The sequence below is a fragment of the Cervus canadensis genome, chromosome 22 (assembly GCF_019320065.1).
Source record: "Cervus canadensis isolate Bull #8, Minnesota chromosome 22, ASM1932006v1, whole genome shotgun sequence".
Taxonomy (NCBI): domain Eukaryota; kingdom Metazoa; phylum Chordata; class Mammalia; order Artiodactyla; family Cervidae; genus Cervus; species Cervus canadensis.
The window spans coordinates 6,014,722-6,041,959 of NC_057407.1; the positions used below are offsets into that span (position 1 = coordinate 6,014,722).

Sequence of the window (27,238 nt, forward strand, 5' to 3'; positions counted from 1 at the left end):
CACGTGTGGTGATGAGGAATACGATGACGCCTGGTACAATTTGGTGCCACTCCCTTGATTCCTGCTACGGCACCAGCAGTTTTACCCACTCCTGCCTTTGCACCAGAAGTGCAAACATCAACCCAGTGAAGGTGGTGAATAATGTCTAAAGTGTTACTCAGAAGGTGGTTTTGATCTCTCAGCACCCTCTGTAAGAATCTTGGGGGAACCCGCAGGCATGTGGACCACACTTTGAGAACCATTTTGACTTAGATAGAAAAATACAGAGAAGATTTGGGGCTTGGAAAATGGCCTTGGTACCAGAGTCACAAGACCTGGGTGTGAACCTGGCTCTGTCAGTATGGAACCAAGCGGTCTTGGGTAGGTCTCTGACCTCTGGAAGCCAGGTACTTAGCACATCAAAGGTGGTGGCTGCCTGCTGCCTCCCAGAGCTGGGTAGGGAAGGAAATCAGGTGCAGACTTACGAGCCTCTTGTAAAAGGTGATACACAGTCCTGGAGGGAGGAGCCAGCCGTGGTGGGGAGTGAGACAAAGTTATGAACATTAACACCCTGGCTTAAGTCGTTTTTGATTACCGACACGGCCCAGATTCCTGCATTCCCCTGAAGAGACCTCACAAGGTTGGACCTGGAGCCCCTGAAACAGATTACCCGGCTGGATTTCTAGTTGTAACAAATTGGCATCTTTGGGGCTCTGCTCCAGGTCACCTGTCGCCACCTACAGCTTTGAAAGAAAAGGCCTCCTGAAAGCCTAGAGTTCTTCTTGTCCCTGACTGGACAGGTAGGCATTCACCTGGGTCAGGTAGAAATCTGGGAGTCCATGGAAAATAACGGGCATCTTAGAATATCTGATCTGTTTAGCTGTGTTAAGAAGATAGAGGTGGTCCTAGAAAACTCCAGAGAGCTAAAAGCACTTGTTAAGAGGGCTCAGATAGGCTCCTGCTTCTTGGATGGTGGAATAGAGGTACTTGTTCCTAGGCACAACTGAGAACCCTAGTCATTTATGTAAAATAAACATAAGAAAACTCTAAAAGATAGAATGCAGACCTGCTTCTTGGGACCTGGGGACCCAAGAAACAGCATAGTAATGAGTTCCTGGTGAATGGGGGGTTTCTTTTGGCCTCATACAGCCCAGAGTTGGAGCTGAAGAAGCTAGAAATGAGGAAATGCTAATGGGCAGGCAAAAAACAAACAAAAGTGCCCTGACAGAAACCTGGTTTCTTTAGATAAAAAAAAGCAAGAAAAGGGTAGCCTAGCAGAACAGACGTGCACGTGTGCTAAGTCACTTCAGTTGCATCCAACTCTTTGTTACCTTATGGACTGTAGCCCTCCAGGCTCCTCTGTCAATGGGATTTTCCAGGCAAGAATACTGGAGTGGGTTCCCATGCCGCCCTCCAGGGGATCTTCCAGACCCAGGGATCGAACTTGACTCTCTTAAGTCTCCTGCATTGGTAGGCAGGTTCTTTTACCACTCGCGCCACCTGGGACACACCAGCAGAACAGATACTTACCAACAAAAACTGCTCTGCTCTAACCAAACACCACAGAAAACACTGAGGCTCCACCCACGCCAGCAAAGATACAGTGGGGAGGTTAGCCTTCCCCCTTCACCAGACTGTAACGAAGCATCTCAAGGGCCCCATGGGGGTGGTATCAGAGGAGGCCAGGTAGGATCCAGGACTTTCATTCCCCACTGTGTGCTAACAAGACCTCACCCCAGTCCCTGTCATGCTGGTGGAGACCGCACTGGGAGCTGTGACAAGGCAGATCTACCCCTTTCAGTCATGGAAGTATCAGTGAGCGCCTGATGGGGAGCATGATTTCCCAGCCAGCCCCCTTTCTCAGCTGGAGTAGTGTCAGAGGAAGCCAGCTAAAACACAAAGTTTAAATGAGATCCAGCGTCTCATAACATAATGCCCCAAATACCCAAGTATCAATAGAAATTCATTTATAACAAGAATGAGGAAGATCTCAAACTGAATGGAAAAAAAAGACAATCAATAGAAGCCAACACCAATATGACAGAGATGTTGGAATTAACTGGCTAAGGTTTTAACGCAGTCATCATAAAAATGCTCCAAGGAACAACTATGAACACACTGGAAACAAACAAACAAACAAAAAAATACAGTGTATCAGCAAAGAAAAATAAGGATAGAGAAGAACTTAAGGGAAATTTTAGAACTGAAAAATATGAAAACTGAAGTTTAAAAGAAAAAAAAAAATCAGTGGATGTGTTTAATTGAGGGCTGGAGGGGACAGAGGAGAGAATCACTGAACAGGAATATAGGATGATAGAAATACTCTGAATTACCTAATCTGAATAACCAAGAGAAAATAGACATAAGAGAAATGAAAAACACAGCCTCAGAGACTTGTGAAGCTGTAACAAAAGATCTAATGTTTTGTGTCATTACTACTGGAAAAGAACAAGAGAGGAAATGGAACTGAAAAAAAAAAAAAACTTGAAGAAACAGTGGCTGAAAACTTCCCAGATTTGGCAAACAACATGAATCTACAGATTTGTGAAGCTGAGCAAAACTCCAAAGAAAATGAACTCAATAAAATCCACACCAAGATACAAAACAGTTAAACTTCTGAAACTAAAAATAGAACAAAAAATTCTTGAAAGCAGTGAGAGAGAAGTGACACCTCTTCTGTAAGGGGGAAACAATTCAAATGACAGTGACGTTCTCATCAGAAGCCACGGGGGCCAGAAGGAAGTGACACAACAGTTTTCAGATGCTGAAAAGAAAGAGCTGTCAATTCAGGACCTGATATCCAGAGAAAATATTCTTCAAGAACGAAGGGGAAATCAAGACATTCTCACAATGAAGAAAAACAGAGAATTTGTTGCCAGCAGACCCACCCTAAAAGAATGCTGAAAGGTTTCCAAAGAGAAACAAAACAATAAAAAGTGAACCTTTGAATATCACGAAAGAAAAAAGAATATGGTAAGCAAAAATGTGGGTAAACGCAATTGGCCCTTTCTTTCCCTTCTCGACTTTTCTAAATTATATTCCATGACTAAAACAAAAATTGTAACACTTTCTGATGTGGTTTTAAGTGTATGTAGAAAGAACAAATAGCAAGCAAAAGTTAAAATTGTACACTTAAGCTTAGCACATCAATAATGATATGAAATGTCAACAGTTTAAGTACACCAATTAAAAGACAGATATTGACAAAGTGGTTTGAAAATCATGACCTGACTATATACTATCTATAAGAAACTCACTTCAAATATAATGATACAGACAGGTTGAGGGGGTTTCCCAGGTGGCGCTAGAGGTAGAGAATCTGCCTGCCAATGCAGGAGATGTGTGTTTGATCCCTGGGTCAGGAAGATCCTCTGGAGTAGGAAATGGAAACCTGCTCCAGTATTCTTGCCTGGAAAATTCCATGGACAGAGGATCCTGGCAGGCTGCAATCCATAGGGTCACAAAGAGTCATACACAGCTGAGCACCCATGTGGACACATACACACACACAGGCAGGTTGAAAGTAAAAGAATTAAACAAAATATATATCGTAGCAACATGAATCAAATGAAAGTAGGAGCAGCCATATAAAAATCAGATACTGTACACCTCAGAGCAGAGAAAATTACCAGAGTTGGGAAGGAATATTATATCATGATAAAGAGTCCAACCACCAAGAAGATGTAGCAATTCTAAATATATATGCACTAAACAATGGAGCTGTAAAATATGAGAAGAAAAAACGAATGGAACTGACTACAATTATAACTGGAGACTTCAACACCTCTCTCTCAATAATGGACAGAGCAATTAGACAGAGTATCAGAGCAAGGATATAGAACTCAACAACATCATCAACCAACAGGATCAAATCAACATTTATAGAACTCGTTATTTTCAAGTGTCCTCAGAGCATGTACCACAATATACCATGTGCTGGGACATAAATCAAACCTCAGCAAAATCAGAATTTAAATCAAAAGGATGTGTTCTCCAACTGCAGTAAAATCAAGCTAGAAATCAGTAACAGAAAGAAAACAGAAAAATCTCCCAACTACTTGGAAATTAAATAATGCACATCTAAATAATCTGTGAGTCAATGATAAAGTATAACTTGAAAATTTTAAACTATTTTGAACTGAATTAAAATAAAAATATCACAGGAGACTTTACTGGCAGTCCAGTGGTTAAGACTCTGTGCATCCAATGCAGGGGGCACAGGTTTGATCCCTGGTCAGGGAGCTAAGATCCCACATGCTGTGCAGCCAGAGTTAATAGAAAAATAAAATTAAAGTATCACATGTCAAAATGTGTGTGACATACCTAAGTGGTGCTGAGAGGGAAATTTATATAGTACTAGATGCATAGTCAGCAAAGAGAAAAGCCTCAAATCAATGATTTACGTTCCCATATTGACAAGCTAGAAAAGGAAAAGCCAAAGAAGCTCAAATCAAGCAGGACGAGGGAAACAATAGAGATAAGAGCAGAAATCAATAAAATTGAAAACAGAAAATGAATGGAGAAAAATCAGTGAAACGAGAGTTGTGCCTTTAAAATATCAACATTGGCAAAATTTTAGCAAGACTAACGGGCAAAAAAGAAAGAGAAAGAGAGAAATTACCAAAACTGAAAATGAAATGTGACATCACTATAGACCCTGCAGATACACAATTGGAGGGTAAAGGAATACTATGAATAACTCTATGCACAGGACTTTGACAACCTAAACGAGATGAACCAATTTCTCAAAAAATGAAAACTACTGCAATTTACCCAATATGAAACATAATTTGAGTAGCACTATAATTATTGCAGAATTTGAATTTTTAAATTTTAAATATCTTACAAAGAAAACCACAGATCAGATAGTTTCACTGGACAATTTTACCAGATGCTTTAAAAATTAACACCAATTCACACAGTGTCTTCCAGTAAGTAGCAGAGGAAGGAACACTTTCAATTCATTTTTTGAAGCTAGAATGACCCTGACATCAAAACCAGACAAAGAAAATATAACACACACACACACACACACAAGACTAGGGTCCAACATTCCTCATCAATGTAGATGTGAAAATCTTTAATGAAACTTTAGCAAATAAAATTCAGTGATACATGAAAAGCAATTATGCATCATGACCAAGTAGGGTTTATTCCAGGAATGCAAAGTTGGTTCAACATTTATAAATCAATTAACTCCCTGCTATACCTCTGTGTTTAGAATTTAAATTGCAAACAGTAACTGAATCCATTTTGCTAGTGTTCAGTATATCTGATATGTGTTAATGATTATCTAATGGCTTTCAATGTATTAAGGGCTTCCCTTGTGGCTCAGCTGGTAAAGAATCCACCTGCAATGCAGGAGACCTGGGTTCGATCCCTGGGTTGGGAAGATCCCCTGGAAAAGGGAAAGGCTACCCACTCTAGTATTCCGGCCTGGAGAATTCCATGGACTGTATAGTCCATGGGGTTGCAAAGAGTCGGACACAACTGAGTGACTTTCACCTTCACCACCTTCCTATGTATTAAAGTTCCATGTTGAATAATTTCCCAAACGCATTTCCTGAATGATGTTTGCTTACTTCATACAAATGAGCTTGTTCTTGGGTTACAGCAAATATCAGTGACATGTTACTTTGCATCAGTTTATCAAAATGAGTTGTCACCTGTTAAATATTCCTAAACTTTAACACATGGATTTTAAATATCTTAACAAAAATATGTAAAATAAAAGGATGTTTCTTTCAAAAATAAAAAATCAATTAACATAATCTACCATGCTAATGGTCTAAAGAAAAATCATGCAGTATGTCCACTAATGCAGGAAAAGCATTTGATAAAGTTCAACAGTCACTCATGGTATAATGCTCAGAAACATAGAAATAGAAGGGATTTTGCTCAACTTGATAAAGAACATCTGCAAAAAACTAAGCTAATATTATCTTAATGGTTAAAGACTGAATGACTGCTCCTAAAACAGAATAAGGCAAGGATGTCAGCTCCCACCACTTATATTCAAATAATGCTGTAAATTTTAGCCAATTCAGTAAGACAAGACAAGAAAAGGGCAGGTTGGACAGGAAGAAGTAAATTGTCCCCATTTGCAGATAACTTCATTGTCTACATGAAAAACCCCAAAGAATCTATCAAAGGGAAAAAAAGAAAAACCTCCTGGAGCTAATGAGTGATTTCAGGAAAAATCACAGGGTGCAAGATAAACATACAAAAATCTTTTGTATCTCTATATACTAGCAGGGAATATGGGTACACCATAGTTAAAAATGCTGTGCCATTTACAATCACTCAGAAGTGAAATAATTAGGTGTAAATTTAACAAAACACATACAAGATTTGTATGCTGAGAAATAAAAAAAAAAAAAAGCTGATGAAAGAAATCAAAGAAGATCTAGGTAAACAAAGTGACATATGTGTTCATGGATTGGAAGCCTCACCACAGTAAAAATGTTAGTCTCTGCAATTCCTATTAAGATCCCAACCAATTTTTATAGATGTAGTAAAGATTATTCTAAAACTTATATGGAACAGCAGAGAAGCTAGAATAGCTGAAACAGTTTTGAAAAAGAAGAATAAAGTAAGAAGAGTCAGTCTACCTGATTTCAAGATTTATTATGTAGAAATCAAGACTTTGTGGTATCGACAGAGAGATGACATGTAGATCAATGGAGGGAATAAAAGATTGAGAAATAGACACATGCAAACAAGCCCAACTGATTTTTGACAAAGATACAAAAGCAATTCAATGGAGGCAAGATGATAACTTTCTCAACAAGTGATGCTGAAGCAATTGGACATCCATAGGCAAAAAAAAAAAAAGAAAGAAAAGTCATATCTTAAGTCTCACACCTTATACAAAATTAACTCAGAATGGATCATGGTCTTAAATATAAAATGTAAAATTTAAAACTTTTTGGGGAAAAATGTAAGAGGAAAATCTCCAGGATCTAGGACTAAATAATTATTAAACTTGACACCAAAGCATGATCCATGAAAGAAAAAAAGATAATTGGAACTTCACAAAATTAAAAGCTCATGATCTGCAAAAACAACAAAGAAACTTGTTAAGAAGATGAAGAAAAGCTACAGACTGGGAGAAAATATTTGCAAACCAAAAAATCTAACAAAGTACTGATATCTAATAAGTATAAAAAAACTCTCCATATTCAACCACTAAAAAAATCCAATTAGAAAATGGATATAAGTCATGGAGAGACATTTCTATGAAGAGAATATACAGATGGAAAACAAGCACATGAAAAGATGTTCAACATCATTAGCCATCAAAGATAGGCAAATTAAAACCACAGTGAGATATTATTACACACCTATCAGAACAACTATAATAAAAAATGATCACACCAACTGCTGATGAGAATGCAGAAAAAGTGGATCACTCATACATTGTAGATGAAAATGTAAAATGGTACAACCACCCTAAAAAAGAGTTTGGAAGTTTCTTTAAAAAAAAAAAACCAAAACCCTAAATATAGAACTACCCTATGATCCAGTTGTCCTATTGAGCATTCATGCCAAATAAATGTCAACTTATGTTCACACAAAAACTCTGTACACAAAGGTTTATAACAGCTTTACTCATATTAATCAAAAACTGGAAGTAACCCAGGTGCCCTTTAATGGCTGATTAAGCTACCTGTGGTCCCCCCACATCATGGAGTGGTACTCACCTGAAAAGCATTGAGCCATCTACACACACAACAACCTGATGAATCTCCACAGAATTGCACTGTGTTTAAAAAGCCATCCCAGAAGGTCACATATAGCATGATTCCGTTTATAGACATCGTTGAAGAAACAACATTATACAGATTCATGACTGCCAGGAGTTAAGGGTGCAGGGGGCTTGCCTGGTGGCTCGGTGCTGAAGCTGAAGCTCCAACACTCTGACCACCTGGTGTTAAGAGCCGATTCATTGGCAAAGACCCTGATGCTGGGAAAAACTAAAGGCAAAAGAAGGGGACGACAGAGGATGAGATAGTTAGACAGTATCACCTACTCAGTGGACTTGAATTTGAGCAAACTCCAGGACTGCAGTCCACAGGGTCACAAAAAGTTGGATACGACTCAGCAACTGACCAAGAACAACAAGGGATGCAGGTGGGTGGGCGTGGCTTCAATGGGGCGGCCCAAGGAAGCTTATGGTGACAGAACAGTTCTGTATCTTGCTTGTGACTGTGCTTGCATAACACTACACATGTGCTAGAACTGCTCACACACATCGCCCATGTACATAAAAATAGGTATTATTATCTCTGTCCTGCAGATGGGGAAACAGAGCCAGCCACCAGCCCTAGGGCCTCTGTCCTTCTCCTAAGCACAGGCCTATGACTACTCTGCCTCACTTCCTCTGCCCTCGCAGGCCACACCAGCCATCAGACAGAGGACAGGGAGACCTCACCCTAACACTCTCCTGGCAGGTAGACTGGTTCCCCTCAGATGGGGCCTGGGAGGGGGTGAAGCCCACCCAAGTGAGTCTTGATGGAGAAGGCAGGGGCGGAGTCCTCCTGCTTCTCTCCCATCCCCACCCCCCTGACCCTGGCGCTAGCCCAGTGCCGGCACATAGGGACACATCCCACCACTGTTTCCTTCCCAACTCCTTCCTGACTTGAGTCCCCGTGGGGTCACCCGCCCCTAACCGATGCCTTCTCCCCTTTTCCAGAGCTGAACTTCATCACCCAGCCCCCAGAGGCGGCAAGACATGGGCCCCATTTTCCAAATCCTGATGCCTTTCATTTAACCAGAAGACGTGGAGGGGTGAGTTGGAGACTGGGGTATGGGGGAGCTGGAGGTGGGGGAGACCTGGGAGGACAGCATGGGTGCAGGGGTGCCAATGGAGGGTCCGCCGAGCAGGAGAGCAGTGGTTGACAGCAGCCACCTTCCCTCTGCCGCTCTGGTGGGGAAGCGTGAATTATTTATGCACCACGGTGCAGGTGTGGGAAACTCCCCCTCACGTCTTTGTGTTTGAATGGAGAGCGGAGTGAGAAGGCATCATGGAAGGAAGGCAGCATCCCTGCAATTAGTGAACTGAGTCTCGGGTCAGTGAAATGGGGTGGCAGCAGCGTCTCTTTCTTGTCAAGGTCAAGCAGAGATGATCCATGTGAAGTGCTTAGCAGAGTAGCTGGAAGATAGTAGGTTGAATAAATAGATGCCTAGTTGTCTAGTGCATGTTAGTTAAATGAGACCGTTAGCTGTCTCTCCAGGGTCACAATGCCATCCAGCCTTCCAGAGCCAGCCCTTGTGGGAGCTCTGTGAGGTTTCTCTGGCTCCTAGCTGGGATTAACCACATCTTCTGTTCTCCAAATCCCTTTCTTTGGGCTTCTGTTAATGCCTTGCTCGACCCGCCCTGCATTGTATACCTGTGGACCTCAAAGTCCTTGCCTGCTCCCCAAGACCCACAGCTGTCAGGGACCAGAGGTCACGCTGCTCATCTTCGAGCATCAGACCCAACTTACTTTCCAAAAGAACAGCCTTTGAGCCAGAGCTCAAGTCAGCATCTCCTCTGACCTCAGAAGGTGTCATCAGCCCCTTTTCACAGGTGAGAACACAGAGACCCAGAGAGAAGTAACTACCAGCCAGGAGTTGGGAGATCCAGGGTGCAACTCAGAGATTCTGAGCTCACTTCCTACTTATCCCACCCTGCCTGCACCAAGGAAGATGAGGGAGTCCAGACCCGAACAGGGGGAGGAGTAGACAGGCAGACGGGCCACGTGCCTCTGTCCTCAGCCCTTGGAGATCACCCAGATCTCTCGCCTCACTGAAGTTCTGTTTCTTGCTCAAGCACTTTAGGACCAACCAGATTGTTTCCAAACACATTACATAATCGTGCACATATTTATTTAATGCCATCTCTTGAATATTAAACAATCAATAATGTGGAACAGAAACATGGGTGTTTAAACCCGGCAGCTTTTGACAGGCGTGGGTGCAGAAGGAGGTTGAGGAGAGCCATCTATGAGCCATCCACAGGAACAGGAGGTGACACCCACCCCTCCTCCTCTTCCCGAGATGGGCTGAAAAGCTTCCAAGGCTCACAAGGTTGGCAAAGATTTAGTGTTTTCACCACTGGGGCTCAACCTCCTTTATTATATAATACCAAAGATTCATGAGCTCTTCATTGGAAAAGACCCTGATGTGGGATAAAGACCTAGGAAAGACTGAGGGCAAGAGGAGAACGGGATGACAGAGGATGAGATGGTTGGATGGCGTCACCGACTGAATGGACATGGGTTTGAGCAAATTCTGGGAGATGGTGAAGGACAGGGAAGCCTGGCATGCTACAGTCCATGGGGCCGCAGAGTTGGACACAACTTAGCAACCCAACAACAACAACAAAGGATGCTTGGGGGCAGGGCTTGCTCAACTACCTCTTTACCTGTTTATGAGTGTTTATTGAGCCTCTTCTGTGTGCAGTCTCTGTCATGCTCTGATTCACCTTGGGGTACCCTTGAGAATGAAACACATGAGACCCACTCCTCATACAGTTGAGCAAATAAACACAAAAGATGGCTTCTGGACATGGCCAGCACTGAATAAAGCAAAGCAGAGCAGCAGGGTGGGAGTGGTGGGCAGCCCCTAAGGAGGGGACTTCTGACCAGAGGTCCCTGTGGTGGAAGCAGCCAGCCATGCAGAGGTCTGGGGCAAGGCACGGGGGTGGCGAGGAGGGCAGGTTTGGGGAGAGTGTTCTGAGCAGATGGGGGTGGGGGCAAGGGGCAAGTGGCCCTGATGGAGCTAAGGAAGAATGAGGAAGGCAGTGGGCTGGGGAGGGGTGAGTGAGGCCCCCAAGTAGGCTATGCAGGCAGGGGGATACCTCCTCAGCAGGGCTCTTGAGGCCAGGCCTAGAGGACCCCCAAGAGGAGTCTGAATTTCAGTCCACATGCAGCGGCTAAGCTGTTGGAGGGCTCTAGCAATCTGATGAGTTTTAGGGAAACATCCCTCTGCAGCTAGGAGAGGATTGGGGGGTGGTGGCATGTGGGGAAGGGCTGGGTCAAAGTTCTAGGTCTGGAGTGCCGGGGGTGGGCAGAGAGAATCCAAGGAGAGGCTGAGGGGGGGCCCCAAATGCTAGTGGATCTGTCCAAGGTGACGGTGAGTTCCTCCCAGGGCAGCTGTGGAGGGCCTGGCCCGACCCGGCAGAAGTCATGGGAACTCAGATATCGATGATAATAATAGTACCTAGGATTCACTGGGCACTTGCAGTGAGCCAGGCATTGGTCTGAGCCTCTTATCCTCACCACCAGCCTGTTATATGTGTATGTTCATTATCTCCATTTCACAGAAGAGGGAGGGGACCAAGGCACAGAGTAGTTAAGTGAAATGTTCAGGGTCACTCGACGAATTAATAGCAAAGCTAGGATTTGAACCCCATCCATCTGACTCCATACATATGGTCCTCCATCCATGGTGGCTGAGTGAAGTGATAACAGTAGCAATGCTAACAATGATGAGAGCAGTTGCTTAATACAGTGCTAGCTACATGCCAGACCCTATTCTAAATGCTTTAACAAATGCTAACTGGGGACTTCCCTAGTGGTCCAGTGGTTAAGACCTCGCCTTCCAGTGCAGGAGGTGGGAGTTTGATCCCTCGTTGGGGAGCTAAGATCACATATACCTTGAGGTCAAAAAACCAAAGCATAAAACAGAAACAAGGTTGCAACAAACTCAGTAAAGACTTTTAAAGTGATCCTCATTAAAAAAAAAAAAAAAAATTAATCATTTAGTCATCACAACAGCCTATAAGGCAGGCACGAACTTTATCCCCATTTTACAGAAGGAGAAACTGAAGTGCAGAGCTTTCCCTAGTCAAGCTTTTGAATCCAGGAGTTCTAGCTCCAGAGTCCAGGTTTTAGCAAAATGCAGTGTAAGTTGGGGGGAAGTCGACCACCTACAGTCCAACCTTGGCTCCATCTGCATTTCCAAGTCTGGGGCCAAGCCTTGCCTGGGCCAGAGTCCCAGCCATGTTGGGTAGTGAGGCAGGCAATCCAGGAGCCGTGGGAAACCACAAGGAGCTGGACTGTCCCCCCCCAGAGCCTGCTGGCTCTTCAGTGGCCAAAGCAGAGGGCCTCCCAGAGCCTGACCCACCTGCAGAAGCAGAGACAAGCCAGTGCGGACAGCCTCAGCTCCTTGACATCATTGTGGAGACATCCCACCACCCTCTCTGCTGACAAGAGCATGCTGAGAGAAGTGAACCAAGAGGGAGGGGTTCATCAAGTCAGATCACACCCATGGGAAATTTCTCCCCTAAGTCTGTTCAGGAACAACCCCCAAAACAGTCCCAGTGGAGCCTCTCTTAAGCAAAAACTACAGGCATCCTTCTCTATAAATGAATCCAACTGGCGGACTTTCCACACCAGAGCCACATCTTAGGCCATAGGAACTAACACTAGTTTACAAAGCGAGTCAGCCCTTCTACAGAGGTGGATGGTAGTTCCTATCTGAGGGGCAGTGCTGACGCCAGGGGACAATGCGTGCAGAGGTGCCGTGTGATACATGAGCACTTGTGTACGAGACGGCTTTAACAGTACTCAAAATGTTTCTATAAGTCTTTTGCCTCTCTTTTGTTGTTAGGTTGTTTGTCTTATTGATTGGACTTCCCAGGTGGCTCAGTGGTGAAGACTCCACCTGCAATGCAGGAGATGTGGGTTCAATCCCTGGGTCAGGAAGATTCCCTGGAGAAGGAAGTGGCAACCCACTCCAGTATTCTTGCCTGGAAAACCCAATGGACAGAGGAGCCTGACAGGCTACAGTCCATGGGGTTGCAAAGAGTTGGACACAACTTAGCAACTAAACACCAGAATTGTCTTGAGTTCTTTATAGTATATGTTTTCTACGAATGCATCCTTTGTTATCTGAAAAGTGAAAGCATTAGTCTCTCAGTGGAGTCCAACTCTTTGTGATCCCATAGACTATAGCCTGCCAGGCTCCTCTGTCCATGGAATTCCCCAGGCCAGAATGCTGGAGTGGATAGCCGTTCCTTTCTCCAGGGATTTTCCTGACCCAGAGATTGAACCTGGGTCTCCTGCATTGCAGACAGATCCTTTACTTTCTAAGCCACCTCTTTATAGTATATATTGTCTATGAATATATCCCTTGTTATCCATAAGTTTGCAAGTATTTTCTCCTAGTTCGTGACTTGTCTTCCCCTGGCCAGGCAGTCCGAGAGTCTGGAATGCCAGGGATGGAGCAAAGAGGTTGGGGCCGCACACCCCACATCCCGAGGCCGCTCAGCACAGGTTCTGTCTGGGGAGGCGGGTGCGGCAGGAACTGCCAGGCAGCACAGTTCTCCTTCTGGGGGTTTCAGGTCCCAGTAGTGCAGTCCTGAGCAAGGTGTTTACATTTCTGCCGCCTCAGTTTTATGTCTTTAAAATGGGAGTAAGAAGCCCTCCGTCTTGAGGCTGTTAAAAGAATTGGGTGGGAGAGGACATTTCAGGGCGTGGAGTGTCACCAGCTCAGGGGGTCTCTGGTCCTGGGGCCCCAGTGGGAACAAGGGGTCGAGGGCGCCCTTCCCCAGGGTCCGTGGGAGAACTAAGAAGGGATCCGCTGTCCCTTCACTAGGAAAGAAGAATAAAACTTGTAACATCTTATTACTAGAAGGAACCAAAGAACTCCTCAACAACCCCACCCAGGGACTGGTACCTTTTAAAAATGTCTTGCTGGTTACCTCCAGGGACAGGGACCTCACTGCCTGTTCTGTGGCCAAGAGCAGAGATGACCCCCAGTTCATGCAGCTAATATGCATAAATAAACCCAGCGCTCCTCACTCAGGGCATCGTGGCTCTTACTTTACACACAGTTTTAACCACACAAGTTATGTGGTTTCTTAAGCTTGAGAATGGAAGACCCTGCTCACATTTCACCTCTCCTGGAACCATCCGCCATGGAAATCAATCACTCTCCTCTGTCTCTGTAGCTCTTCAGCTATGCCTCTTCTATGGTAGAAGGTATCCTGTTGTGTTTTATTTGGTTGTTCAGTTAGAGCTCTCTCACTAGACTGTAAAGTCTCCAAGAGTTGGGGGGCAGTGGAAAGAGCTTGCTTGGGCCTGAGAGTCAAATAGGTCTGACTTTCATGCCTTATTCCCTGCTGGCTGTGTGACCCAGAGGAAGTGATCCAACCTCTCTGAGCACATGGATCACGTCAGAATCTTCATGATCCTCCTGCCTGTATGTGCGTGCATACTTAGTCACTCAGTCGTGTCCGACTCTCTGCGACCCCATGGACTGTAGCTGGCCAGGCTCCTCTGTCCATGAGATATCCCAGGCAAGAATACTGGAGTGGATTACCATTTCCTTCTTCAGGGGATCTTCCCAACCCAGGGATTGAACCCAGGTCTCCTGAATTGCAGGCGGATTCTTTACCGCTGAGCCACCAGGGAAGCCCCTCCCCGAGCAGAGCCCACGTCTGCTTATCTCTGTATCCCTAGTCCCTGACCCACAGTGGTGCTGAGCCCTTGTGGGACAGAGGAAGTGCCAGGCGGCCGTGAGTGCAGCAAGTTATTAGGTTGCAGGGGAGGAGTTTGCTGCTAGAAGTGTGCAGCGCTGAAGCCAAGAGACAAAACAGGAAAATAAGATTCAAGGAGCAGACACGGGCAGCGGTCCAGGGCTCCTTAGCGAAGGGGCAGCAGAGGGAAGCACAGTCACACCACCACCCGGGAGCCAGCCTGCGGGAACTGCCAGCCCCGCGGTCCCTGCGCCAGAGGAGTGCTCGTCTAGGGCTTAACCTGTGTTTTAAAAAGCAAAAACCTAGGAAGGAAAGGAAGTCGCTGGGTTGACTAAATAATATGTTTGCCACATAGACGTTCTACTGTTTGTCAAATAGGAGCCGTTGTGATCAGCAAAATATCAATTCATGTAAAAAGAGGAAAACAGAGTCAAGGGCGAGTTCCTTACACCTGAAATGTTTAAAATAAAAGAGACTGTCAGCACGAGAAGGGGGGGACGTCAGGAGCTGGGTAGGCACTCGAGTGGAAGTGCTCCTTATCCGGAGACGCTGGTGAAAGTCTGTCTCTCTGCCCGACCGGAAAGACGCGTGTTTTCTTCCTGCTCTGTGTCAAGAGACAGAAAGGAATCGGGCACATTATAAGGGGACAAGCAAGGAGTATCGTGGGGACATGAGACAGGATGAGTGGGGAGGGCGTGTCATCTTTTTTTCCCTTTAATCAAGAAAGGCTTCCTGGAGGAGGCAAGATACGGGCTGTTTGGTCCAGGCCCTCCCCACCACCCCGGCCTGGCCTCTCCCCAGCGGTCACACTCAGGCGGCCGCTTCACTGGCAGCCTCTGTGCTCAGGGTCCGGCCAGATGCAGAGATGGTGGCCGCCCTTTCCGCACTATCCCAGGGCCACTCGACACCAGCCGGTCGTACAGGGAGTCCTCAGAACAAAAGGACTTCCAGGTAACAGGACTGGAGCCAGCGCGCCGCTGATAGGATCAGAAGCCTCAAGCGAACGGTGGCCCAGGAGGAAGCCGGGGCCGCAGAGAAGCGCCCGCCACCCGCGCTGCTTTTGGCACAGGCGCTGGGGAGGCCGGCCGTGCTCCCCCACCCCTCCTCACCCTGGCCTGCTCCTCGCTGGTCCCGAGACCAGAAAGGGAGGTGTCCGCCCTGCTGGCAGCTGGACTGGCCACCTCATAGAGTGTAGCCACAGGCTGGACGCTTCTGCAGTGGGGGCCGTCCGCGCTGAAGCCAAGACGTCAGGGTGGGGGTTTGTGTCTGCGGCCTGGTATGCAGGGGGGCCCCTAGAGGGTTCTCCACCATCTCCAGCCCAGGTGTGGGTGGGTGGTTCACCAGCACTGCCCACAGTCCTGCACTGGCTGGGCCCCTCGAGGGTCTGGGTCCCCAGGGTCGGGGGGCGCTGAGATGGAGGCGACTCAGTGTGGAGGAGGGACCTCGAGCCTGTGAGTCCTGGGCTGGGAGGGAGGCTGGAGGGCAGGCACGCCCTTTGGAAGTTGATGAGGAGCCCAGAGGGGTCAGTCTCGGGCCTCACTCAGCTCTCTGGGCACTCTTCCTGCAGAAAACAGCTGACTCGAGCGACAGTGTGAGAGATAGCCCAGGTTCAAATCCAGGTCCCTGTGGGACTGTGTGTGTTTACTAGCGCCTCAGTTTCCCACCCTGTAAAATGGGGATGTGATAGCAGGACTGATTTCATAAGGCTGTTGTGAAGATCAAGCAAGACGGCAGATGCAGCCCCATAGCTCGGGGCATCTCCGCTGCCCGCCCCCCGATACTCCCCGAGCGTGGGACACACCTTCAGAGCCCACAGGGTCAGCGCTGGAGGGAAAATGAAGAGACGTGTAGGCGACCTGCCTGTTTCACAGGTGCAACTGCAAAGGAGATGATCTAGGTCATGGCCCCGGGCTCCACGTCAGACAGCCTGGGGCCCGAGTCCTGTGTCTGCAGACCTCTCAGCTGGAAGCTGTAGACAAGTTCTTGACCCCCGACCCCCATTTTTCAATATGTGATGTGGAGATGATTATAGTGGATATACTTCATGGGGGCGTCTGTGAGGACTGAAATCACGCCTCACACAAAAAAGGCGTATCCTGTATTTCGTACTAAAATTGGGAGCCAGCACCAGCACCACGACCACGATCGCTGTGGTCACTATTATTGTTGTTGTTGAAAACGATGTTGTTGTGAGGAAAGGGAGGCTCAGAGAGGGGAAGGGACTTGCCCGGAGACACACAGCAAGTCAGAGGGCAAGACAGGTCCAGCCCTGGCCTCCTGACCCCCAGTCCCCGTTCTTTTCTGCTTCCCTCATCATCTCACTGGTCTTTGCCGCCCCTCAGTCCGTCCCGCCTAGAGCTTGGTTTTCCCTTGCAAGAGGTCACCCTGAAGCATCTGAGACCTGTCTCTTACTGACCTTGTTGCTTCTGGGCACAGATTTGGGGTCACTACACAGGGGAAGCTGACATCCCCAGAGACAAGATTCTGGACCATCAGCGTTCTGGTAAGGCTGCCTTCTCCCTGTGGTTTCCCCAGTGCCCTTCCAAAAGCCCACAGCTTCCCTGCTGTCCTCAGGGATGCTTGGCCAGGGGGACGCCTGAGGGGATCAGGATGCAGCTTATGAGGGCTGACTCCTTTGTTCCCCAAGAGGCTCCTTAGGGAGGGGAGGGTTGGGAACCCAACTTCCACCAAAGCTTCCCTGGATGTCGGGGTCAGATCCAGGGTCATCCTCAGGGGGCTCCTGGTTCCTTAGCCGATCTGGGCCACCTCTGCAGGCTTGCCTCTGTCTCTCTACCTTCCAGCCATCAGAGGTCGGCCTTTCCTGGCAGGGAGGGACAGAGTCACAGAGGAGGCTGAGGAAGGAGAGGATGGAATTTGCTTTAAGGAGAAAAAGGAGCTATGTACTTGCTTTAATAAGATAAATATTACATGAACAATAATAATTATTATGATTCCCACATATTGAACACCTACTATGCACCAGACAGGCTTCCCGGGTGGTGCTAGTGGTAAAGAACCCACCTGCTAATACAGGAAATGTAAGAAATGTGGGTTCGATCCCTGGGTCAGGAAGATCCCCTGGAGGAGGGCATGGCAACCCAGTCCAGTATTCTTGCCTGGAGAATCCCCATGGACAGAGGAGCCTGGTGGGCTACAGTCCATAGGGTCACAGAGAGTCAGACATGGGTGAAGTGACTTAGCTTGCACATGTGCATAAGGCACCCTGCTGAGAACTTTATACACACACACACACACACACACACACACATATATATTATTTCAGTTAATCCTGACTACAGCCATATCAGGTAGAAAATATTATGATACCCATTTTATAGATGAGTAAACTAGCAGAGACCTATTTATATGCCATGTGGTAGCTATAGATGGCAAGCAGATGAAATAAAGAAGGATAGACTCAGTGGGATCCTAGTGAGTGTAAGGACTGTGGCAAATTGGAGACAACTGAAAAATGCAGTTGTTTTTTTAACTGGGTCATGATACACGAAAGGGCTTCCCAGGTGGCGCTAGAGGTAAAGAATCTGCCTGCCAATGCAGGAGACGTAAGAGACACAGGTTGAATCCCCAGGTTGGGAAGATCCTTGGAGGAGGCCCTGGCATCCCACTCCAGTATTCTTGCCTGGAGAATCCCATGGACAGAGAAGCCTGGCGGGCTACAGTCCATGGGGTCGCAAAGAGTCGGACACGACTAAAGTGACTGAGCACACAGACATTAAAGTGGGCAGAGAGCACTCATCTTAATTGTACCATCTGACGATTCTTACACTTATTTATACCACCCAAATAAAAACACGTATAGAAAATTCCTAGTACCCCAAACACTGCTTCTCAGGCATACAAAATTTTTTTTTTTTAATTCTGCAAAAGCTATCACAGCCAAGAGGCACTTAAAGGAAACATGATGACTAAAATATACTGTGATATCCTGGATGGGATCCTGGAAAAGAAACAGGACTGGAGGTGAAAACTAAAGAAATGTGAAACAAGTATGGGCTTTAGTTAATATTAGCATATCAATATTGATTCATTAATTGTGAAAAATGCACGATAGTAAAGTAAACTGTTAATAATAAGGGAAACTGGAAGTGGGGTAGGTGAGAACTCCCAGTACTATTCTTAGCAATTTTTTGGTAAACCTAAAACTGTTCTAAAACAAAAAGTTTATTTAAAATTGGAAAAAAAAAAAAAAGGCGTTCTGTAGATATTTAAGCAAAATACATCCATGGACTGCGTCTGGCTGCGTTTGAGCTGCCCGTTTGTGGTCTAATGTCCTTACTTTACAGATGAGGAACCTGGGGCCCCCAACAGGGAGGGTGCTCGTCCAGGACCCCACAGGGGGCCAGTGGCAGAGGCTGGTCCATCCTCCAGCTGCAAGGGAGGGGCTTGGGGCGCGGGTGCAGGGCGGCCGGGGTCTCCGGGGGTCCTGAGTCCTGGCCGGGGGCCTGCCCCGCCGGAAGCTGCCAGGTGCCGCCGGCTTCCCTCTGAGGCTTCCTCCCGGGCTGTCCAGGGCTGTCAGTTGGAAACCAGTTTTCCCACTGGCCTCTGCCCCAGAGGGAGTGGTCAAGAGCAGTTCCTGTTCTGGGAGCAGGGTGTCGTCTTCCCACTCCCGCCCGTCTCCACACACCTGAGAGGTGTCCCCATGGCCAGCCCGCGGTCTCGGTTGAGTGTTGGACGGATGGGTGAGTGAAGACATGAAGGAGGGAAGAAATGAACGGCAGGGGTGAGTGGCTGTTTGGGAGAGGGTGGTGGGGGAGAGGGGGCCAGGAGAGCAGACGCTGCAGCCAGATGGCCCGGGTCAGATGCTGGCCCTGCCGCTCCAGCCACAACACCTTGGACAAGTCACTTAACCTGTCTGTGCCTCAAACCTCTCATCAGATGGTGGAGCTGATGGTGGCTCCTGCGCCCTACAGGAGTGCAGAGAGGGTTAAAGGAGTCAAGTGATATACCAGGGGAGGGAGGGACGTGATAAATAGAGGCCAGGAGAGAAGGAAGGGTGGGGGAGGGGTGACGAGTTCGTGTTCATATTGAGACGTGGAACCTGGACGAAGCCATGGGACTGGCCACTGACCCAGAGAAGAGGTTGGATGGCTTCACATGGTGATCAGAGCACAGATTCACAAGCCGGTCTACTGGGAGTCCAGGCCCAAGGCCCGCCCTTATTATATAGCCATGTAGCCTTGGGCAAGAGCATTAACCTCTGTGTGCGCCCGTGTCTTCATCTGTAAAACAGGTGTGATTACTGCAGTACTTGTTTCATGAGATTGTCATGAGAATTAAGTAGTTGTCTGGTTATGTGTGCACCCGCTGGGACTGTACGTGGTGTGTTTAAAGCAGCCGCGGGCGTATGGTGTTAGCTGCTTGGTCGTGTCCGATTCTTTGCGACCCCATGGGCTGTGGCTCCCCCAGGCTCCTTTGTCCCTGCGATTCTCCAGGCAAGTATACTGGAGTGGGTTGCCATTCCCTTCTCCAGGGGATCTTCCTGACCCAGGGATCAAACCCAGGTCTCCTGCATTGCAGGAGAATTCCTTACCATCTAAGCCACCAGAGAAGCCCCTGGCATGTGACCAGTGTTTGTTAAATAACTGGGAGAGGTTTTATCCCGGAAACCCACTCCCTTCTCTGGAGGGCCTTGACTCACGTGAGAGATGGAGCTCCGGCCTTGTGAATTCTCTTACCTCCTGAATCCAGGCAGGCAACTGCCCCTCACAAAGCCAGACAGGGTGAGGGCCGACCTGCTGACCAGCTTCCCGTCGCTACGGCCTCCACCCACTCCGGCCAACCCCGGGGTGAGCACCGCTTGCCGTGGTTTCAGAGAAGCCAGAAATCTGGATTCTACGCACAAGTCCCCAATTTTTAAACATTGGCACTTGGTTCAACTTTATTTTAAGCTCTGAGCCAAACAAACAAATGTATTTTAAGCTGGCTGCTCTCCTGAGCGGCTGGTTTGCAGCTTCCACCCCAGTCTAGCCCTGCCAGCTGGCGTTCTTCTATTATTTTTGCCCTGCGTTTTAGAGAATAGGAAACTGAGGCACGGGGAGACACACCTGGACTTGTGTATCTGACTACTCGGTGGAGGCCACAGGCAGTCTCCTCATTCCCTTCTCCTGGCTGCAAGCAACACTGGACTCCCCAGGGAATCCACCAGGCTTTGCAGCAGGTGAGGGAGCGGGAAATGGAGGGAATTTGCCCCCGGCCTGAGCTCTTCCAGGGGCATGTTTGAACTCTGATGTCTGCTGACCACAGGCCAACTGGGCCATGCCTTCAGGAGCAGCTGATACGATTTCCAGATTTCCAAATGGAAACTTCCCGATTTCCAAAGTTTCCCGATTTCCAAAGCCATCGCAAAGCCTAGGGATGCTGGGACCCCCATCTTTGCTTCCAGCACTGGCCCAGCAGACGGGAGGCACGATTCCAAGGTGTTCCTGACCCTCAGGCTTTGGGAAAGAGCTAGCGATATACTCTTCAGTAAAGAAAGTTGCTCAATGAGAACGCAAGGAGTCGAGGAAAGAGCCGAGGCATGTTCTAAAGTCTTGGAGGGGTGGTTTTTTTTTTTTTTTGCAATTGATTTGCAGGCCTGTCATACTCTGAGCTTGAGCCATTTTTTTTTCTTTTCTGTTAAAAACCTGCTCTTTGGTTCCCACTTACTTAACCTGTCTGTGCCTCCATTCCCTTGGCTGTAAAATGGGGATAAACGTTGTCCTGACCTCCTGAAGCTTGTGATGAGAGTGCAACAAGACCGCACGTGCTGAGGATTAAGCGGTAGAAGCCAGCAAGGTTGTCGCTGTCAGCCGCGGCCCACCGGCCTGTCTGCCCAGGTGGTGGCCAGGGGAGCTGTCGCTCTCGGCCTTCCTGCACCCCGACTCTCGATGCATTTGCGGTCTTGGCTTTGTCTGGAGAGTTAAATGCACCCACCGCCTGTGGAGCGCCTCTCGTGGGTCAGCTTCTACGCCAGAGCCTCCCCTCTGTTTCGTCTTCCTTACCTCTCAGAGCAGCCCTGGGAAGCCAACAGCACCACCATCTTTGCAGATGAAGAACCTGAGGCTCTGGGAGGTCACCCCCACGTGGGAACCTGACCCTGAGCATGCCCCGTTACCTGCCTGAGCCTCCAGCTTCCTCGTCTGTAAAAGGAGGTTCGGGACACCCATCCCGGGGCTGCTGTGAGGATCGGTGAGGTCACGGCTTGGAGGGTGCACTGTCAGCTGTGAATCCCAGGCAGACAGGCAGCAGTGGTGTGAGTCCTGCAGAGGCCTGATCCCATTCAGGATTCAGGGTATTTGGGCAGCAACAGCTTCGGAGGGGAGTTATTCCAAGTGTTTTTTCCTTGGGTGGGTTCCAAAACACGTCTCCTCTCTCCATCTGACAAGTGCAGAGCTGGCCTCAGCAGAGGCTATGCCTAAAGCAAGCAGCTTCCAGTGCAGTGACCTGGGAGGCGAAGGGAGGTGGGCATGATGGCCACAGGGTGGACAGGGTCATGCAGAAGGTCTCAGGACTATGGCATCATATGGACGTGGGATCAAATCCTGGCTCTTCCACTTCCTAGCTGGGCAACCTTGAACCTGCTAGCTAAACCCTCTGAGCCTCACGCAGAGGATGGTTATGATGGGGGAGCTGAGCCCGGGTGCTGACAAGCACAGCGTGAGGATCCACTGACATCCCATGAGACAAGTACCAGGTCCAAGGCTGGGGCAGCAGACCTTACAGGGGATGGAGTGGGGAGCAGGATAGAAATCAGCCACGGGGCCAGGGTGGGCAGAAGGGTCGCTCCTGAAGCCAGGAAGGGAAGACGGCTCAAGCAGGATTTAGCAGGACACACGCCCTGGGAAGGAACGCCAGCCAAGTAGGGCTTAGCAGGGCATGCACACAGGCCCACGAGTAGCTGCAGGGCAGGCGCTCTTCGTCCCAGTGGCCTGGCTCCCAACCAGAGCACGGACTAGATTTTACAAACTGAATTAAGCATCCAGCTTCCTTTCTGCCTCAAACCCGCCCATTGAATTCCCGGAGTCCTGCCATCTCCAGCCCCATCACCGGCCTCTGTGAAGTGTGGAAGCACACGGGTTCCAGTGTCAGACAGATGGGGGTCCAGATCCACACTCTGCCCCTTGTGGCTGAGTAGCCTTGGGCGGGTTGCCTCCCTTCTCTGACCTTCCGTTTCCTCTTCTATCAGTGGGCTGGTCCTGCCCCTCCCCCCGGCAAGGTTCCCACAGGAGAAGCTGTGTAGGAAAGCACCTCCCGAGGTCCCCGACACGCACTTAGCATTACGACAGTGGCAGTGGGCAGGGCTGCTGCTCCTTCCCAGCGTAGCACCTGGCTACTCTGTTTTTACGCAGCGTAAGCACAGAGCCCCAGGGCGTTCGCGATTTGTCGTTACATCTCAAATGACACAGTGCAAGCACCTAGGCTGGACAGGTCAGTGAAGAAGTGTCACCCCTGTTCCCACCATCTCTTTACACAGTTACCACCCTGCTCCGATGTTGATTGGATGTGGTGGGCTTAACAAGGTCCATAAAACACCTCGAAAATGAGCGTCAGAGCAAATCACTGGAGACCAGGAGATAAACCACCCTCGGGGTCTAAAACACACATCCTCAAGGGCCAACAGCATCCTCTGGCCGTGGCAAAGTGAGGGTTCATCAGTGTCTGTGAACGTCCTCAGGCTGAGAGGTCATGAGTGTAGGCTTTGTGGTCCCAGATCCGACGTCTTACTCTTGAGGATGGTCTGGAAACCCTGCAGCATTGCTCAGCTGACTCTTGATGGGTGCTTCTCCGGCACATCCTGGCCAGGCTGCCTTCCTGAAAGGTGGCACTGGCTCTGATCCCCGAGGCAGGAAGCCCATGGAGCCGTGGCCAGTGGGGACTAGACCCAGAGAGGGACCCCGCGCCCATATGGGATGTGTGTGCCCTTGAAGCCTGAAGCTGGCAAGGGTCTCAGGTCAGACCCTGTGTGTGCCTGGCTCACGCGCACTTACCCTACACGCAGTGCAGACCCTGTTCTACAAGCCTCCCTCTCAGAACTGGGGACAGGTTTTGCCTTGTCACTAGCTGGGAAATCCTGCCTTAACACCTGTCACTGTTTGGAGGAGCCCCGTGGCCACCGGCAAGGCCTCGAAGAGATTATCTGCAGCCCTGGGCCCCACTGCCACCCACTGAGCCCCTGGTGATGTGTTACTTGGAAAAGTCACCACACAGTTTGGTTCAACGCAATCACACCTTAGCTGGTATCAGGTTCCATCAGTTCAATTCAGTTCAGTCGCTCAGTCATGTCTGACTCTTTGCAACCCCGTGAACTGCAGCACACCAGGCCTCCCTGTCCATCACCAACTCCCGGAGCTTGCTCAAACTCATGTCCATTGAGTTGGTGATGCTGTCCAACCATCTCATCCTCTGCCGTCCCCTTCTCCTCCTGTCTTCAATCTTTCCCAGCTTCAGGGTCTTTTCCAGTGAGTCAGCTCTTCACATCAGGTGGCCAAAGGACTGGAGCTTCAGCTCCAGCACCAGTCACAGGCGATAATCATTCTGCAACCATCATTTTGGGGCTTCCCTGGTGGCTCAGACAGGAAAGAATCTGCCTGCAGTGTGGGAGACCCGGGTTTGATCCCTGGGTCAAGAAGATCCCCTGGAGATGGAAATGGCAACCCACTCCAGTATTCGTGGCAGGGGGATTCCATGGACAGAGGAGCCTGGCGGGCTAGAGTCCATGGGGTTGCAAAAGGGACACGACTGAGGAACGAATGCTTTCCACTTCACTTCCAGCCCCAGCATTAAGGCACAGCCCCTACCCGACTCTTGGCCCCTGCAGCCCATCTCTTTCTGTGTGTTACTTAGCGTTTCTCTCCATTCACCTCCCACGGGCATCCGGGGGCTCACCCGACCCTCATCACCTACACAGCTGGGCATCCGAGCTTAGAGCCGCTCCCCACCCCCAATGCCTGCTCCAGCCCTGGCTCCCACACCCAGCCTCTCCCTCCGGGCCCCCGAGCTAATTACAGGCTTCCCTCAATCATTCTAAGGGAAAGCTAATTAAATCAGGGTCGGCCATCAATTTCCCGGCTAAGGACAAGCAACCCGAGCCCCCTCCTCCCTTCCAGGATTCCAGACTCTGATTCTGATCTGACGCCACTCCATGGCAGCGGCTTTAGCTTGGGTCTGAGAACAGGGCTCACCTCTCAGGGCTGATGTGAGGGTGAGCAGCAGGACAGGGCACCTCCCCCTTTGCTCCTCTGCCCCGGGTCAGGGCGCCATGGCGGGAGCAGGTGGGGGGGCCTGAAGGACTGGGGTGCAGCCAGAGCTGAGGAGGCGAGGCGGGTAGCAGCGTCTCACAGGTCACATAAAGCGGCCGTTGTGGAGCAGGGGCTGAGCCGATGTCTGTGAAATGAAGGGGTGACTGCGGAGCGCCTGGCCCCGTGCCGCTTCCAGAGCAAACACAGAATGATAGTCGTCCTCTTGTCCTTCCTGGAAAACCCTCGTTTGTAACTGTATGTACTCATGGGGAAAGGTGGCTAGGCCCTTCAAACCTTGGTGTGAATATGCTTATTGGGCTTGTTCCCCCTTCGACATGAGAGGGTGGGAGAGGTCAGGGGTGGGTAGTGACTACAGGGCTGGAACTCAGGGGTCCTCTGCCGTCGCGTGAGCTTCCTGTATCTGGGCCTCAGCGTCCCCTCCATAGAGAGGGCCCTGGACTCAAGTCCCACCTGTGATCCCTGGCCCCATCCTGCTTTGTCCCCTGGGTAGCCGTGTCCTCCTAACCTCTCAGGGCTCCGGTGTCTGGGACCAGCACGTGGCCATCATTATTTGTTTACTCAGTGGCCACTTGGCTGCAGATAGTGGGGGGCACACTCAGCTAACTCAAGAGACCCCAAAGGCAGGTACTCATGAGACCCCAAAGGCAGGTAACGTATGGGGGCTAAGGACCCAAGTCACGTGCCAAGCTCAGCAGAGCGCTGGGAGACACAGGCTCTAGAGTCTGGTTTGAATCCCAGTGAGCTGTGTGACCTTGGGCAAGTTACCTAACCTTTCTGTGCCTCCATTTCCTCCTCTGCAAAATGGGCATGATAGAGTAATGTCCCTCACGGGGTTGTCGTAAAGACTTTAGGTGAGTTCACTGAATCCTCATCAAAGCCCAGCCTGGCCCATATGATGGCGCCTGTTTTACAGATGAGGGTCGGGGAGGAGGAACTCCCTAGCCCCGGTCGCCCACAGTGAGGTCCCAGCTCCATGGCTCTGTCCAAAGGGGGAAGGCCTGACAGTGCCTGTCAGGACGGGCAGGGCTGGGGCAGGACAGAGGTGCCGAGAGAGGAGCCGGGTCTCCCTCAGAGGCGCAAGCCGCGTCCAGAGGTGGCTATAAATACAAGAGGCGAGGGGCTTTCTAACTAGGCCAGGAATGTGTGCTAATCATTGAGGTCACCCGGGCCGCGGCAGCTCTCTTCTGGAAAAAGGTGTTTCCAGGAGCGTGTTGTCCCCGAGAGTGGAGCGAAGGACGGGGAGGGCAACAGGTGTGCCCAGAGAGGGGCTTGCTGGCACCCGGCTTTTGTCATGCGGCGGGGCCGACCCCAGGAACGCCTCTCCTCCCCCTTGTGATCCCCCAAAACCCTCCTGTAACTCAGATCAGATCAACGGCCTCAAACCCTCCCACCGGCCGAGGCCACAGCTGCAGTCCACCAAGGGCAGGCCCAGGCCGCTTTCTGGGGAGTGAGTGCTTATTTTATTGTGTTTGAGGAAAAACACAAGTGGCCAAGCAAAGTCATGATCTCATGGCTGGGAATGCCTAAGGTTATAGTGAGAAGGTGTGTGTATCTGTGTGTCAGCTGTGTCGACTCTTTGTGACCCCATGGACTGTGGCCTGCCAGGCTCCTCTGTCCTGGGATTCCCCAGGCAAGAATAGTGGAGTTGGTTGCCATTCCTTTCTCCAGGTGATCTTCCTGACCCAGGGATCAAACAAAGGTCTCCTGCACTGCAGGCAGATTCTTTCCCATCTGATCCACCAGGGAAACCCAAGAAGTTGTATACTTTTTTAAAAGGGAGTTAGTTGATTTAAAGAAGAATGTGAAGTGTGTGCTATTCCCATGGAGCTGGCAAGCATCATTCCTGACAGGTGCAGGCTTCTGGTCCTCAGGCAGACTGCTAACCTCCCCCACCCCGTGGTGGGGTTCCAGTGGTCTCTGCCAGTCTCACCCCATAGCCCAGCCCCGCCCTCCCCAAACATCCCAGGCACTTGCACCCGGCCCCACCTCCAGTCTCACTGGACCCGATGCCTGGAGTGCTTCTCCCACCCACTCTTCCCGGCAAGGACCCGGAGAAATGAGGTCTTCCCTGGAACCTCCCCCAGGCTGCTGTCGGCCCTTGTCCATCCACAGCCGTTCCCTGCCTGTGTGAGCGTCACCGTGGCTGGGACCATGGCTCCCCCAGTGATGGGGAAAGCAGACTCTCAGGGGTTTCTGTCCTACCTGCTCTGCCCAGCTGACTGCCTGGAGCCGACCCAGGAGGGAGACACAGGTCACATCCTGCAGCCATCAGGGCCTGGTGCCTGTCTGAGCGTGTGCACCCTCACCCGTCAGGTGGGGACACCAACTTCCCTTCTCCCGCTGGGAGTCACTGAGTGCCCTCCATCTAAGGGCACACGCCTGCCACGTCGCCTCCACTCCACAAACACTGCCCTGATTATTAGCATCCTCAGACCACTGACATCACCAGGGGCCGATGGATATTCAGGAAGGGAGTCCACGGTGGTACAGGGTGGAAGGTGAGGAAACAGGAAGAGGGTATCTTTGCACTTAG

General features: G+C 49.6%; 1 protein-coding gene across 13 annotated transcripts in view; it reads left to right on the forward strand.

The window, feature by feature from the left end:
• The window catches only part of ATP2B2 (ATPase plasma membrane Ca2+ transporting 2), a 365,670-nt gene that overhangs the window by 154,746 nt on the left and 183,686 nt on the right, over positions 1 to 27,238 (forward strand). For 10 of the 13 annotated variants that reach the window (XM_043442927.1, XM_043442910.1, XM_043442919.1 and 7 more), the window contains one exon: positions 8,675 to 8,769. The exons of 1 other annotated variant lie outside the window; for it this stretch is intronic. The gene's annotated coding sequence lies outside the window, so the exon portion shown is untranslated. Of the gene's footprint in view, positions 1 to 8,408; positions 8,433 to 8,674; positions 8,770 to 19,167; positions 19,188 to 27,238 lie in introns of those variants that run through there. 2 more of the 13 variants (XM_043442915.1, XM_043442918.1) reach the window with 2 other exon arrangements.